The sequence below is a fragment of the Loxodonta africana genome, chromosome 15 (assembly GCF_030014295.1).
Source record: "Loxodonta africana isolate mLoxAfr1 chromosome 15, mLoxAfr1.hap2, whole genome shotgun sequence".
NCBI classification, from domain to species: domain Eukaryota; kingdom Metazoa; phylum Chordata; class Mammalia; order Proboscidea; family Elephantidae; genus Loxodonta; species Loxodonta africana.
In genome coordinates this window covers 69,807,029-69,823,870 of record NC_087356.1, presented here as the reverse complement: position 1 = coordinate 69,823,870, position 16,842 = coordinate 69,807,029, and the positions used below count along the sequence as shown (strand labels likewise).

Below are 16,842 nucleotides of genomic sequence, written 5' to 3'. Positions count from 1 at the left end.
AAATTATTTCAGAACAGAGAAAAGGAAGGATACTTTCAAATTGATCTGATGAAGCCACCGTAACCCTGATACCAAAACCAGCCAAAGACACCACAAAAAAAGAAAATTGCAGAACAATATCTCTCATGAACATAGATGCAAAAATTCTCCACAAAATTCTAATAGAATTCAGCATCATATCTAAAAAATAATACTCCATGACCAAGTAGAATTCATACCAGGCATGCAAGGATGGTTCAATATTAGAAAGTTAATCAACCTGATACACCACACAAAGAGTCACATGATCACCTCAATGGACACAAAAAAGGCATTCAACAAATTCCAACACCATTTCTGATAAAACTCTCAACGAAATAGGTATAAAGGGAAATTTCTCAACATAATAAAGGGCACGTATACAAAACAAACAGCCAACATCATTCTTAAGGGAGAGAGGCTGAAAACATTCCCCCTGAGAACAGGAAGAAGACAAGGATGTCCTTTGTCATCACTCATATTTAACGTTGTGTTGGAAGTCTTAGCTAGAGCAATAAGGCAAGAAACAGAAATAAAGGGCATCCAAATTAATAATGAAGAAGTACAACTGTCCCTATTTGCAGATGATATATACTATATATATATAAAACCCAAAAGACTCCACAAGAAAACTACTGGAACTAATAGAAAGATTCAGCAGAGCAGCATGATACAAGACAAATATACAAAAATCAGTTGGATTCCTATACACCATTAAAGATACTGATGAAAAGGAAATCAGGAAAACAATACCATGTATAACAGCCCCTAAAAAATAAAATACTTAGGAATAAATCTAACCAGGGATGTAAAAGACGTATAGAAAGGAAACTAGAAAACACTACTGCAAGAAACCAAAAGAGATCCACAAAAAAGAAAAAACATACCAGGCTCTGGATAGGTAGACTCAACATTCTGAAAATGACAATTCAACCCAAAGTAATCTACAAATATAATGCAATCCTGATCCAAATACAACAACATTCTTTAAAGAGATGGAAAAAAACAATCACTAACTTTATACAAAAAGGCCAGAGGCCGCATATAAGTAGAGCATTATTGAAGAAGAAGAAAGTAAGAGGACTCGCACTACCGGATCTCAGAACCTAGTATAGAGCTATAGTAGTCCACACAGCCTGGTACTGGTACAACAGATACATCGAACAATGGAACAGAATCGAGAACCCAGATGTAAATCCACCCACCTATGGACACAAGGGTCCAAAGTCCATCAAATGGGGAAAGACAGTCTTTTAAACAAATAGTGCTGGCAAAATTGGATGTCCATCTGCAAAAAAAAAAAAAAAAAATGAAACAGAGCCCATACCTCACACCATACCCAAAAACTAATTCCAAATGGATCAAAGACCTAAATATAAAATCAAAAGCTATAAAGATCATAGAAGAAAAAACAATCAACACTAGAGATCCTATGACACGACATTAACAGGATACAAACCATAACTGACAACATACAAACTCTAGAAGATAAGCTAGATAACTGGGATCTTCTAAAAACTAAACACTTATGCCATCAAAAGACTTCACCAAAAGAGTAAAAAGAGAACCTACAGATAGGGAAAAAAAATTGGCTATTACGACCAACAAAAGTCTAATTTCTAAAATCTACAGGAAAATCCGACACCTCTACAACAAAAAGGCAAATAATTCAATTAAAAATGTGCAAAGGAAACGAACAGATACTTCAGCAAAGACATTCAAGTGGCTAACAGACATATGAAGAAATAGTTGCAATTACTAGGCATTAAACAAATGCAAATCTAAACCACAATGAGATACCATCTCACTCCAGCATTACTGTCAAGAATCAAAAAAAAAAAAAAAACCCAGAAAATAAATGTTGGAGAGCCTGCAGGGAGATTGGAACTCTTAGCACTGCTGGTGGGAATGCAAAATGGCACAACCATTTTGGAAAATGATATGGTGCATCCTCAGAAAGCTAGAAATAGAAATACCATATGATCCAGCAATCCCACTTCTAGGAATATACCCTAGGGAAATAAAAGCTGTTTCATGAATAGACACACGTGCACACCCATGTTCATTGCCACATTTTTCACAATAGCAATACAATATGGTGGAAATAACCTGGTGCTCATCAACAGATGAATGGATAAACAAACCATGGTATACACACAATGGAACATTATGCAACGATAAATAACAATAATGAATGTGTGAAGCATCTCACAACATGGATGAATCTGGAGGGCTGAGTGGAATAAGTCAATCACAAAAGGATAAATATTGTATGAGACCACTACTATAAAAACTCCAGAATAGGTTTACACACAAAAAGAAACAATCTTTGATGGGTATGAAGGAGGGGAGGGGCAGGGATGTAAAACACTAAATAAACAAATAGATAAGTGGTAACTTGGAATGGTAAGACCGTATGCAATACTGGGGAAGCCAGCACACCTTGTTCAGGGTAAGGTCATGGAAGGTCCATGGACAAGGTTCATCCTTTGCTCAAAGATTAGACAGGCCCGTAAAACGAAACAAGACTAAAGGGACACAACAGCCCAGGTGCAAGGACTAGAAAGCAGGAGGGGACAGGAAAGAGGGAACCCAAGGTCGAGAAGGGGAGTGTTGAGATGTCCTGAGGTTGTTAAGCAACAACATAAAACAATATGTGTACTATTTCATAAGAAGCTAGTTTGTTCTGTAAACCTTCATCTAAAGTTCAATATAAATAAATAAATAAATAGATTAAAGCCTGCATCAATCAGTAATTAAAACATTTAAGGTAAACTCAACTAAGCAAATTATTGCAATTATTGCACTTACTAATTGTAATTACTATATGATAATGAGATAATATTTAACAAATACTTTAATTGGTATTTAAAAATATAAATTTTATACATAACAATGTAGTTCAGTCTTTATAAAGAATTAAAATAACCTCTATAATGCATATATTTCCAGTTTTTAAATACAATTCTCTTTTACTTTTAAAAGAAAAAACGTATTATCTCTCTATGGTAGGCTTGTTAGAAACTCAATGGCAATATTTGCAAGATGCTTTCATTCAGAATCTTGCAGATATGCTGACTGAAATTAAAATATTAAATTAAAATATTCCAAGTACTATTGTTATGTGTACATCTTAATGCCTAAATAGCGTTAGTAGAGATCACTGGAAAAAAAAAAAAAAACTTTTAAGTCTTATATTTTAGGTTGTTTATTTTCCCCATAGGGAATAGCTTTGTTGTTATTGTTGTTGTTAGGTGCCGTCGAGTTGGTTCCGACTCATAGCGACCCTATGCACAGCAGAATGAAACACTGCCTGGTCCTGAGCCATCCTTACAATCGTTGTTAAGCTTGAGCTCATTGTTGCAGCCACTGTGTCAATCCGCCTCGTTGAGTGTCTTCCTCTTTTCCACTGACCCTGTACTCTGCCAAGCATAATGTCCTTCTCTAGGGACTGATCCCTGCTGACAACACGTCCAAAGTATGTAAGACGCAGTTTCGCCATCCTTGCCTCTAAGGAGCATTCTGGCTATACTTCTTCGAAGACAGATTTGTTGGTTCTTTTGGCAGTCCGTGGTATATTTAATATTCTTCTCCAACACCACAATTCAAAGGTGTCAATTCTTCTTCAGTCTTCCTTATTCATTGTCCAGCTTTCACATGCATATGATGTGATTGAAAATAACATGGCTTACGTCAGGCACACCTTAGTCTTCAAGGTGACATCTTGGCTCTTTAACACTTTGAAGAGGTCCTTTGCAGCAGATTTACCCAATGCAACGTGTCTTTTGATTTCTTGACTGCTGCTTCCGTGGCTGTTGATTGTGGATCCAAGTAAAATGAAGTCCTTGACAACTTCAGTCTTTTCTCCGATTATCATGATGTTGCTCATTGGTCCATTTGTGATGATTTTTGTTTTCTTTATGTTGAGGTGCAATCCATACTGAAGGCTGTGGTCTTTAATCTTCATTAGTAAGTGCTTCAAGTCCTCTTCACTTTCAGCAAGCAAGGTCGGGGAATCACTTTAGAAAATATATTTCATCTATATCTTCAAAATTTCCTGAAATTTTGAATGTTGACAAATTTAAATAGAATAGCATGAAGCCCACTGGTGTTGCAACGATATCTGTCACTCTTTGTTTGAAATCTACAGTGACATATGAGCAATAAATTACACTTATATGAGAATAGTAAATACTTGAGAACCAATGAGGAAAAGGGGAAATTCTAATTGTTTCTTTTCACACCACCTCCAGAGCATAGATATTAACATCTCTGTTTTTTTTTTTTTTCCAGAAGTTTGGAGAGTAATAATACTTTGCCCAAGGTCACACAGCAAGTATGTGTTGAGCTGAGATTTGAATGCAGGACTGTCTAACAAGAACCCCTTTCCACTGAGTCAGTTACAACTCACAGAGACCCTATAGGGCAGAACAGAACTGCCCCATAGGGTTTCCAAGAAAAAAAGAAGCCCCTGGTAAATTCGAACTGCAGACATTTTGGTTAGCGGCTGAGCTGTTAACCACTGAGGTGTCTAACAGTAGTCCAATTAAATGTATAAAATCTTGAAATGCTAGAATTGAGAGAGGTATTAAAGATGATATATCCAATGTTCCATCCAGTGCTTTTGTCCTTGAACAATATAAATGCTAAGTGATTTTCAGGCTATGCTTGAACAGTTCTAATTTGGGTATGTGGCTGCACAGTAAGGCAGCTAGTTTCATTTCTGGATGTCTGACTGCTAAAATGTTTTTATTTGTCTTGAAACAAAATATGTCTCCCCATAGTTTCCAGCAGTTAGTTTTACTTCAATCTCTTAAAGACATATTAAAAAAAAAATTTTTTTAAAAATGGATAAATTTCATTCCTGTCGAGCCTATTTCAACTCCTAGTGACTCTATATGTCAAAGTAGAAGTGCCCCATAGGGGTTTCCAAGGCTGTAATCTGCACAGAGTCGACTGCCACACTCAGAAGTCTGGAACCAACAATGGCAGTAATGGAATGGGGCAGTTTTGTAGCAAGTAGAAATGGATCAAGAAACTTTGGCATAAATAGAGTTAAATACCTACTGCTTGGTTTGCTAAGTCACTCGGCATGCAAGTCAGACTTACAGGGTGAATGATGTTATATTCACATTTATTTATTCAATAGAAATCTCCAAGGACATTAAATATGCAAAAAATCATTAAGTAAGAAATTGGAGCAATGTATCAGGATATAGGAAATACACACATATAATATATTAAGGGAAATATATGATTCACAATCAATTGAATTCACTTATGGAAAAACTAACGTTATACTGAAAGGATATTTGAAAGAGTTAATGTAGTGATAGAAAAAAAGGTAGTTTTTTTCTTTATTTTTTTTCAAAAATAATGATTATATTTTCTCTAAAATTTATCTTGTGTTTAAATTGCAATTTATGATTGTATAGCTAATGAATGAAGTTTGAAAAGAGGTAAATCATAAGGAAGAAAGGGAAAAGTTCTCATAATCCCACGATAGACATTCATGATTAAGTTCCATGTTGTGTTAATAGTCTTTCTTTTGTAAATGTGAATGTGCAGACCTGTGTTTTGTTTGTTTTTGTTTTACCATTCAGAACTGACTCCAGGGCATAGGTCAGAGAAGCTTGCTCTGGATTAGTGGGTCAGAAGAACTGAATTATCAGGGGCTTCTAAAAAAAAATTTTTTTTTGTTTTTTCTAGGAAGCTAGGGATCTGAGAAGGCACTGGGCAGTTGGAATAGGCATAAAGGTCAACCAAAAGCTTTTTACACACACATTTAATAATGTCTATTTTTTTTTTTTTTTTGATAAAACACTGTCTTAAAAGTAACCAGTGACTCAGAAATAAATCACAGCCGTATTTAATTAGGCTGTTTGCAGTATGGTCTCGGGCACTGGAAGCATTGTTGTCCTCAGACTATAGAGCTGGGAAATGAGCATGAAGATCACCGTGGTGGAAAGCACAGGCTGTCTTCTCCTGGGCGGTAGGTTGGGTTCTGTCAAAAATACAGGAAGATGCTTGAGCCATCCAAACAAAGGACTGCAAGGTGAGAGACAAAGATTTTCAAGACTGGCCTTACCCTCAGTCGAGCAGATTCAAAGAAGCAGGAAAGAAAAAAATTTAAAAAATGTGTGACAACATATTGAGGGAATTTAAGATGATTTTTTCACCATTCTAGATCTGATGGCTTACATCATTTTAGACTGAAATTGAGGGAAGATAATAGGAATTGGGAAGTTTAAAATATACTTGCATCTTGACACTGTTATTGGTACTAGACTGCTAAGGCAGTACAAAAAACTGGACAAAATATATAAACTGTTTGTAGGCAATGGACAAGTATTGCAAAAACCATGATTACTGAGTAAAGAAAAACTCGTGATCTAGGTCTCACAACCTTGTTTGTTCTCTGCCAGGACAGAATTTCCTGACTCCAAGGTAGCAAGCTGGTGTTCAAACAAAGTATGATAGCCATGCCTATCTGAAGAGCGAGACCTCACAGACATAGACATGTCTATTATGAAACCCTGTTATTAGGTGAATACATATGTGAGTTTTCATGTATTACTGATGAATTGACCTTCTGTCATCACAAAATATTACTCTTTGCCCCTGGTAGATTTCTTTTTTCTGATATCTAGTTTCATTGATGTTAATATAGCTATTCTAGCTTTGTTTTTTACTTTGTATATCTTTTTTATCTTTTTACTTTTTAACCTCCATACCTTTACATTTGAAGTTTGTGGTTTCTTTTTTTTTTTGCTTGTTTCTTTGTTTTGGTTGGTTATTTTATTTTTTAGACCACATGTATTTCTTCTTTTTTTTTTTCCTTCCCTGACATTCTCCTTTTTTTAATTGGAGTGTTTAGACTACATTTAATTTTTGATATGATTAGGTTTAAACTTACCACATTGCTGCTTGTTTTCTATTTGTAATAGACAATCTTTCTTCATTTTTCTTATATTCCATTTTATCTCCGGAGCCCTGGTGGCCCAGTGGTTAAGAACTCAGCTGCTGACCAAAAGGTTGGCAGTTTGAATCCACCAGTCGCACCTTGGGAACCCTATGGGGCAGTTCTACTCTGTCCCATAGTGTCGCTAGGAGTTGCAATCGACTCAGTGGCAATGGGTTTGCTTTTGGTTTTTTTGGCTTATCATGGAGCTGTGGCGGCACAAATGTTTAAGTGCTTGGCTTTAAAACTGCTAAACCCATCCAGCAGCTTCACTGGAGAAGGACCTGGTGATATGCTTCCATAAAGATTATAGCCAAGAAAACCCTGTAGGGCTGTTTTACTCTGTCACGGGGTTGATATGAGTTGAATCAGCTTGACGGCACCTAACACCAGTAATAGAACATTGGCTTATCAGTTATACCTTTGTTTTTATTTTTGGTGAATGATAAAGGTTTTACCACTTTAACTTACCACAGTCTATCTTCAAATAATACCATACCACGTCATGTATAATGTAAGAAATTTACAGTATACTTTCCTTTGACTCCTCCCATGATCTGTACTACTGTTGTTATCCATTTTACTTCCACATATGTTATAAAATGCATAATAAACTATTATTATTATTCATTAGTATTTACCTTTTAAAGAGCTTTTAAGATGATAGAAATTGCTTTTATATTTCCCTACATATTTGCCATTCTTTATTATTTTGTGTAGATGGACATTTCCATTTAGTTTATTTTCTTTTTGCCAGAAGATGTCTCTTAACATTTCTTGAAGTTTGTGCCTAATAGAGAGAATAATTATTATTATTATTATTATATTTATTCATCTGGAAATGCTTTTATTTTCCAGCCATCACTTTTGAAGTATATTGGCAGTGGCTGTAGAATTTTAGGTTGGTTGTTATTTTGTTTAACACTTTAGAAATATTTTCCCATTGTCTTCTGACTTTATCATTTAAGAAATGAAATAATCATTTCCTTACCACATTTATGATTTTCTCTGTTTTTTTTTTTTTTCCTTTTTTAGTAGTTCCCCTCTGATATGTGTGAGATTTTTCTTTTCATCCTTCTTGGGATTATAATGTTTTACAAAGAGGAACTTGAAGTACTTACTGAGGAAGATCAAAGATTATAGCCTTCAGTATGAATTGCACCTCAACATAAAGAAAAAAAAATACAACCAGACCAATAAGCAATATCATGGTAAACGGAGAAAATATTGAAGTTATCAAGAACTTCATTTTACTTGGATCTACAATCAACACCCATGGAAGCAGAAATCAAGAAATCAGATGATGTATTGCATTGGGCAAATCAGCGGCAAAAGACGTATTTAAAGTGTTGAAAAGCAAAGATATCGCTTTGAGGACTAAGGTGTGCCTGAACAAAACCATGATGTTTTCAATTGCGTCATATACATGTAAAAGCTGGACAATGAACAAGGAAGATCAAGGAAGAACTGACACCTTAGAAATATGGTGTTGACAAAGAACATTGAATATACATGAACTGCCAGAAGGATGAACAAATCTGTCTTGGAAGAAGTACAATCAGAGTGTTCCTTAGAAGCAAAGATGGCGAGACTTCATCTCACATACTTTGGATATGTTATCAGGAGGGACAAGTCTCTGGAGAAGGACATCATGCTTGGTAAAGTAGAAGGTTAACGACAAAGAGGAAGGCCCTCAGTGAGGTGGATTGACACAGTGGCTACAACAAACATAACAAAGATTGTGAGGATGGCACAGGACCAGGCAGTGTTTCACTGTGTTGTACATAGGGTACCTATGAGTCAGAACAGACTCAAAGACACCTAACAATAACAATGACAATATTCCCCTTTTATACTTGACTTTTCTACAAGTCAACCCAAACTACTTTAAAATTCTCCAAAATAATGTAACAATATAGCTTGAATCCTTCATGACAATCCTAACGTAAAATAATCTGTTGCTATATTTTTTTGTTTTTTTGTTCTTATGTTAGTCCATGTTTCACACATTATGCTTGATCCAATGCCATGGTGATTCTGGGTCTTGGTATTATCCCTACCATATACAATGGAATCAAGTTCTACTAAGTTCGAGAAGTTCATAAAAAGTAAGCCCAGAATGGTGCTTATAGCAGAATGTCTGATGCTCAGTTTTGGCAAATTGTAAGAAGAGTTTGAAGTACACTACAAACTCTGACAAGCAGTTATATATTTAGGATGCCATGAAAACTAAAGATATGTATTGGTAACTGACCCACAGTGTTCATGACAATTACAGAACCAGTGGTCATCACTGGAAAGTACTTGTATTCATTGTGGCTAAACTGAATGCCTCGTTTTAGAGAACAGAAAGCCTTCGTAGGTTTTCTTAAAGTTCTATTTATGATTACCCACTTGGGTAAAAGGGAAGTAACAAATACAGAATATGATAGATTTTAGACAGTACACTTTATATTGAATCTAAGATTTGTACTAATCTTCAAGCCCTGATCACAAAAATGTTCCTTATGTTTTGCTTCTAGCAACCCTAGGAGCTGGGGAATTTGGACCTTCCCATGGGCAGATATGTCAGTCATGGGCTCTAATCCTCGTCTTTAGAGTCTTAGGATCCTGTAATATGAGAGAAAGAATGACCACATTGGGCTTCATGCCTTCAGGTTGCATTTAGAAAAACCTTTTTTTTTTTTTTTTGTCACAACAGGGGAATGAGGAATGAAAAGGACGTATGTCTGGATGGTCACAGTGACCCCACTTGTGACCTACCGCACCAAACTGAAAGCAAATCAGTGTGTGCAGTCCCCATTGCAAGCCCTGAGCTGACTGGAGGGTGGAAGGAGAACTGATCAAGATGAGGAACTCACTTTTATCTTCTTGCTTTCTGGGCTTGTACTTTAAAAAATGAGACATACAGACATCTCTTTTGGTTCTCTAAATCTTCCTTGCCCCTTCTGGTCTGTTTCCCTGCACTAAGATGGCCAGTATGGTCGCCTTCTTCTCCACCTTAGCCTATATTAGCTCTACAGATAGTAAAGATTCAGGCAGCATATGGGACACATGATACAGCCTAATATGTCAGTAACTAGTGAAAATAAATTTCTCCTTCTACCTGTTCATAGTCTGGAAGCTGTGCTGTTTTCCCCGTGGTGGAAGTAAAACCATCTTCATTCTTAGCATCTGGTAATAAGGATTCTCCCTGGTTTTAAGGATCATGATGTGTTTGTGTTTGGATGGGTGGGGAAAGGGAAAGAAAAATTGTTTTTCCAGGTACTTGAGAATTTGGAAGAGATATTAATATCTGCGTAAATATTTATGTACAGAGATGTTTATCATTATGTTACTGACAAGATTTGGAAAATTGTAAACAATAGAAATATTGAAAAATGTTTAAAAAAAAATCAAACCCACTGCCATCGAGTGAATTCTGCATCATAGCCGCCCTATAAGACAGAGTAGAAATGTCCCATAGGGTTTCCAAGGCTGTAAAATCTCTGTGGAAGCAGACAGCCACATCTTTGTCCTGCAGAGCACCTGGTGGGTTCATATCTCAAATCACTAACATTTTATTTAGCAGCTGAGCATGTTAACCACTGTGCCACCAGGGCTGTATGTTAAAAATAGTTAACATCTAATTAGTTGTATTGTGACCATTTCTTCTAATATGCATTTTTAATGAATTCCTTATAATTAATATGGGATTAATATGGGTGATTATTTTTGGAATCTCTAAAATTAATTTTATTTCTTTAAGTAGCAAAGCCACTGACTAAAGTCAAATATTTTTAAAAATCAGTTTTATCCATTTATTTGATAGCAAATACGATGTTACTCCCTTGCTGTAAAATCTTTCACTGACTTCCTATTAACTTTAAAGTCTAAATTCTAATATATATACAATGATTTTTATAATCTGATCATATCTAAATGGCAACCTCACTTTCTATCTAGTTTTCCTTTCCTCCTTGCACTCTCAGATTACCAATTTATTTGTTATTCCTCCAGAACAGAATCTATCACATGTTAGTGTCTTTGGATATGCTGCCCCCACCCTCTGGAATGCAATTCACTCTATTTTCATCTGTCAAAATTCCTCTGCAGAAAGCCTGTCTGCCCTGATTCCCACAAGATACACAGGCTGTGTTTCTTTTGTGCTCTAATTGTAGATGGTGAATACCATGCTATTACTCCTGGAACAGTGCTTTCTGAGTTTCCTGAGGGTCAAAGGTGTGCTTCTGATTTCTGTATGTTAGTCTTCACAACGTGTGCTGGGTTCACAGAAGGAACTCAATAATTGGAGGAAGAGGAATTACACATCAAAGAGTGGGAGAAGTAGACGTAATTCAGTATATTTCAAATTTTTCAAATGATAATATAAAAATTACACATAGATCAAAATTGAATACAAAAAATCAACATATCAATATAATAATGTCAAGCATAAAATGATATATAATATAGCTCACATGAGATAAAACTAAGAGTTCACTATTAGTTTTTTTTTTTTTCTTAAACAGTGGATGCTATGGTACCATTTTACATCTATTCCTTTAGCAAAATAATATTAAACAATCAAAATATGTATTAACAAGGCTGCAGAAATCCTGCAACATTCATAAATCATGGAAGCATTTCTTTATTCATGCATCCATTCAACCTGCATTTATTATCTATTCTGTGTTATGCGTACTGACAGGAACTGGGGATACAAATTGAATAAGATATTGGCCATGCCCTCAAGGAGATTATTGCAATGATACATGAACAGACAGATTTTAGGAGATAACTCAAGAGAGATATTTATGTCAAAATAGGGGCTACATCAGGAAAAAAATTCCAATGAGGAGAGAAACCTTAAATTAATATTTAAACCAAGAATAAGGCAGGGGAAAAAGTGAGCAAGGTTAATGAAAGCACAAAGTAATAAAGTGGGATGACTCACTCAAGGGCTTAAATATTGGTGCATCATTTAAAAAAGTAAATTTAAAAAAGAATAATAATAAATATGTTCATACACTTTGACTCAATGAGTTTTGTGTTTGGAAAATTATGATGCTAAAACATTCCAAAGGGCAAACTATAATGCCAGTTCATTTCTAAAGCTAAAGGAAAAGGAAATAGCTTAAATGTCCAGAATTGGGTAACTTATTAGGTAAATGATAGCATATTGATTTACCACATTATTATATGGTTCTCAATATTATTGAGTATTAAAATTATATAGCAGCATGGGAAAAGTTTATAAAATGAGGTAGGGGAACAATGAAATGCTACATTTATGTTACCAGATTGTGAATACTGTTTGTTATTTTTTTCTAGAAGACTTACAGCCTCACTTTTTATAAAATGCTTAGACCTATGATCCATTTCAAATTAATTTCTGTTTAGCATATGGGATAAAATTTGAGGTTAACTTTGTTTCCATATGGGTTTTGTGTTGTTCCAGCAAAATTTGTTAAGAGTTTTCTTTTCCTACTGAACTGCTGTGAGGTTTTGGTGAAAAATCAATTGACTATAGATGAATGGGCCTCTCTTGGACCTTCTATTCTATTTCACTGACCTAGTTGTCTATCCTTATGCCACTTCCACACTGCATTGTACATGGCTGCTTTATAGAGAATCTTCTAGTTATGTTAAATTTACCTGTTTGACTTTGTAGTTGCTTTGTACATGCCTTAAAAGTTTCTTTGCAGAAAATCATGTCATCTGCAAAAGCAAAGTTTTACATATTCCTTTCCAATTTTATACACCTCCCCTTTTTATTGCCCTACTACACTTGCAGGAGCCCTGGTGGGACAGTGGTTAATGGCTAAGCTGCTAACCGAAAGGTCAGCGGTTCGAATCCATCAGCCACACCATGGGAGTAAGATGATGCAGGCTGCTCCTATAAAAATGTACAGCCTTGGACATGCTATGGAGCAGTTCTACTCTGTCCTATAGGGTCGATATGAGTCAGAATCGACTCCATGGCAACTGGAAATGGGGCTGCATTTGCAAGGGTCTCTGGTACAATTTTGGATAAAGTTAGCAAAACAAAAAAGAAAATATTAATCTTAAGGGAACGTCATTCAATATTTTGCCATAAAAAATTATGCTATTTTCCTGCCTCTATTGAGATGATCACTTGTTTTTCTCTCCTTATTCTGTTTAAATGTTGATTTATTAATTTTCAAATGTTAACCAAATTGTATTAGTGAGATAAACTCGACTTTGTCATGTTGTATTGCTCTTTTTGTATAATATAGGATTCTAGTTGCTAATATTTTGTTAAAGATGCAGTGTCTTAATTTTTATTTCTTGTCATATCTTTGTCAAGTTTTAGGATCAGATTTATACTCCTCTCATAAAAAGAATTGCTATGTATTCCTTCCTACTCTATTTTGTAAAAGAGTGTTTAGATTTGACTTTATTTTTTCTTAAAATTTTTATAAAACCATCTGGACCTTGAGTTTCCTTTACAGCAAGTTTTTGATTACATATTCAATTTATTTTATGGTCCAAGAGCTAACGTGATTTTCTCTTTCAACTTGTGTCAGTTTTAGAAATGTATGCTTTTTAAGGAATTTGTATGTTTTATCTAAAATGTTGAATTTATTGGAAAAGAAAAGTTAAACTTTATATAAGTTAAACATTTCTGCTCATTAAAAACACCTTTAAAAGCATCTGGTTATGGTTAAGATGGAAAAAGTGCTCTCTACCTGGATTCTCACACTGAATGCATGGAGCTGCTACCTGAAGACTCTGAAAGGTAAGTGGTAGCAGGGAGGTCGGAGAGAGAAAAAAAAAAAAGACCCAAATTAAGGTCAATCCAACAGTGAATGTCCCTTTTTTTTCCTGTTTCTCCAGAGTCCTCTACCCTGAACTCAAAGGCAGCTTGAAATGCAAAATTTCACACTTCTTGCGCACAGAGACATCTCTAACAGAAGCCTTTTCATTCTGATCTGAAGAGTTTAAAAGAGGGGTCCAAAGTTAGACTTATTTTTGTTGTTAGATGTTGTCCAGTTGTTTCCAACTCATAGTGACCCTATGTACAGCAGGACGAAACACTGCTCAGACCTGCGCCATCCTCACAATTGTTATGTTTGAGCCTATTGTTGCAGCCTCTGTGTAAATCCATCTCCTCGAGGGTCTTCCTCTTTTGCACTGATCCTTTACGTTACTAAGCACGATGATTTTAAGTACCTTGCAACCTGAGGGGCCCATCTTCTTGCACTATATCAGACAATGTTCTGCTAATGTTCATATGGTTTTCACTGGCCAATTTTTTCAGAAGTACACAACTAGGACCTTCTCCCTAGTCTGACTTAGAGTGGAAGCTCAGCTGAAATAGCAGTGGCATAGCTACTAGCTGGTATTTGAAATACCAGTGGCATAGCTACCAGCATCACAGCAACAAAGCAACACACAAGCCACCACAGTATGACAAACTGACAGATGTGTGGTGGAAGAGTAGAGTGAGGGAAATCCCCTGGTTCTTGTGTGTGTGTTTGTTGTGTCCATTTTCCTCCTCCCCCTTCCTCTCACCAGATAATACTGAGGGAGCAGTGATTGTGGTGTGACAGTGAGAACAATGATAGCTAGGCAAGTGCCTATAACCATGTTTTCAAGGAAGTGAGAAGAAGCCCTGTTGTGTTTTCTGTTTACCCCCGATTGTCCCTAAAGGCAGATGCCATCACAAAAATGTGAAACAGAGTAAAAAAACTAAAGTCCCAACTTTCTAGCTACAACATGAGTGAAGGAAGCTAAAATTGTAGCTCCTTAAGAGTGTCAAGAGGTAAAAATTTGTTATCCCATCAAGTTTGTTTATGAACTCCTGGAATCGTTCCCAAGCTGTACATTCATGGATCTGAAGATTAGGAAAAAAAAAAAAAAAGGCTTTGATAACCTGGGGTACAGGACTGCTCTAGTCCCAGTCCCAGATTTGCCATGGGGTAGTCCACATGCAGGACAAACACAAACAGCACGGCAGATATTCCCAAGCTGATATTAGGTCTGAATTTGTGATAACCTATATAAATGGAGGAAGCCCTAGTGGCGTAGTGGTTAAGAGCTATGGATGCTAACCAAAAGGTTGGCAGTTCAAATCCACCAAGCACTCTTGGAAACTCTTTAGGGCAGTTCTACTCTGTCCTATAAAGTCACTATGAGTCAGAATCGATTGAATGGCAGCAGGTTTGGTTTAGGTTTTTTACATAAATGAAGACCAATTTCTTTATATATTTTCTTTTCATGTTTTTTATTCTTGTTGATTTTGTATTTGCTGAGTATTTATGTTTTTCTTGCTTTTTATTTGTACTTACACTTGGACCCCTGTCATGGGTGGCTCAGTGGAGTGGGTGGAGCCACCAGTCCTCAGGCCCCTAATGTGGGTAGGTGAGGACCCTGCCTAATGGGGAGGGTTGTGTTAAATGTCACAAATCTGCCACTACCCCTTATAGCTGATAGAGATGAAAATAGTTTTCAAGTATATACCCTGTCATACTGTGTTAATGAGGGCCTGCACTGTTGAAATGGGCCCACACAGATCTATGCAGGGTGAAAGGCATCCAAAGTTCTTGGACCCCTTATGCCTGTGCCTAGGCAAAGGGGCTGTGCCTGGTCTGAGTTACTGGCTTAGGGGATCTGACAGATTATTTTTTCCTTTTAGTTATTTTGTTCCCTCTTCAAAGCTGGGAGAATGGCTCAGAGCACAAGATGGGTCCTACTTCTGACCCAGGAAGTATAAGAATCGCTGAAGGCAGGCTGGGACCCTGAGCAGAGTGGGGAGGGGGCAGGTAAATGGGAGAGAGGTACTTTGCAAAAAGTTTCTTTTTTTTTGATCTGTGCAGTAGGCTAGACACTTGTACTTTCCCTGATTGAGTACCATTTCTTCGTGGTTCTGGAGACTTCAGCAGGCTCTCCACCACTGGGAAAATGCCTCCTGAGTGCTACTGCTTACCTCACCCCTCCTGAGCTAGCTGATCCATCCTGCAGGGTGCTGGTGCCAGCCAGGTCAGGTCTGGCAACTCCTCGCTGCTTCTGAACCATCTCTACCTCCCCCTGCAGCTCAGTCCAATTTCTCAACTTAGTCTTTGATGTTCACCCAGATTGTCATATGTAACCAATTGACTCGTTTTCAGGGTCTTTGTTGTAAGAGGGACCACAGGAGGCGTCTGACGACTATGCCATCTTGGCCCTGCCCAAAAACCAATTTCTCAAAGCCAAAAATTATCAAGATTTTTCCTAGAAGACATTGACAATCTCAATAGCCCTATATCTATTAAAGAAATTGCATTTATACAAAAAAAATCTTTCAAAAATGGTAACTTCAAGCCCGGATGATTTCACTGGTCAATTCTTTCAAACATTTAAAGAAGAAAAAGCATCAATTCCACACAATCTTTTCCAGAAAATGGAAGAGATGGGACCACATTCCAACTCATTTAATGAGGCTGGCATATCCTGATACCTGACATTCTGACACCAAAACCAGATTAAGAAGTAAAAAAAAAAAAAAAGCCCACACACAAATTCAAAAAAATACCCTAAATACCTATTCCTTAAAAATATACAAAGAAAAACCCTTTACAAAACATTAGCCTTTAACAATTATTTATTTTGTTTTATAACAAAACAAAAACACCTTAAACTAGAAGCAGAAAGGAATCTTGTTAAAGTCTGCCTTGCGCAGAGCTGGACCCCCTACCACACCCAAATACCTGTGTCTACACCAATCACCCCTACTTATCTAGGACCATAGGTGACAGCCTACATCACACACTTGGTGACCAACGACCTAGGTACCTGAGCTGAATCCATACAAGAAAAGAAAATGGGCTCCTGGGCTCCCAAACCTAGTAACAGCTCTAACCACCTGGAGCCAGGACATT

At 36.6% G+C, this 16,842-nt stretch overlaps 1 long non-coding RNA gene across 1 annotated transcript; it reads left to right on the top strand.

The window, feature by feature from the left end:
* The first annotated feature begins 1,861 nt into the window (after positions 1 to 1,861).
* LOC135227822 (uncharacterized) lies at positions 1,862 to 13,888 on the top strand. Its single transcript, XR_010318006.1, has 3 exons — positions 1,862 to 4,354; positions 6,444 to 6,564; positions 8,015 to 13,888. It is a non-coding gene; the product is annotated as an uncharacterized LOC135227822 (long non-coding RNA).
* The last annotated feature ends 2,954 nt before the right edge of the window (positions 13,889 to 16,842 follow it).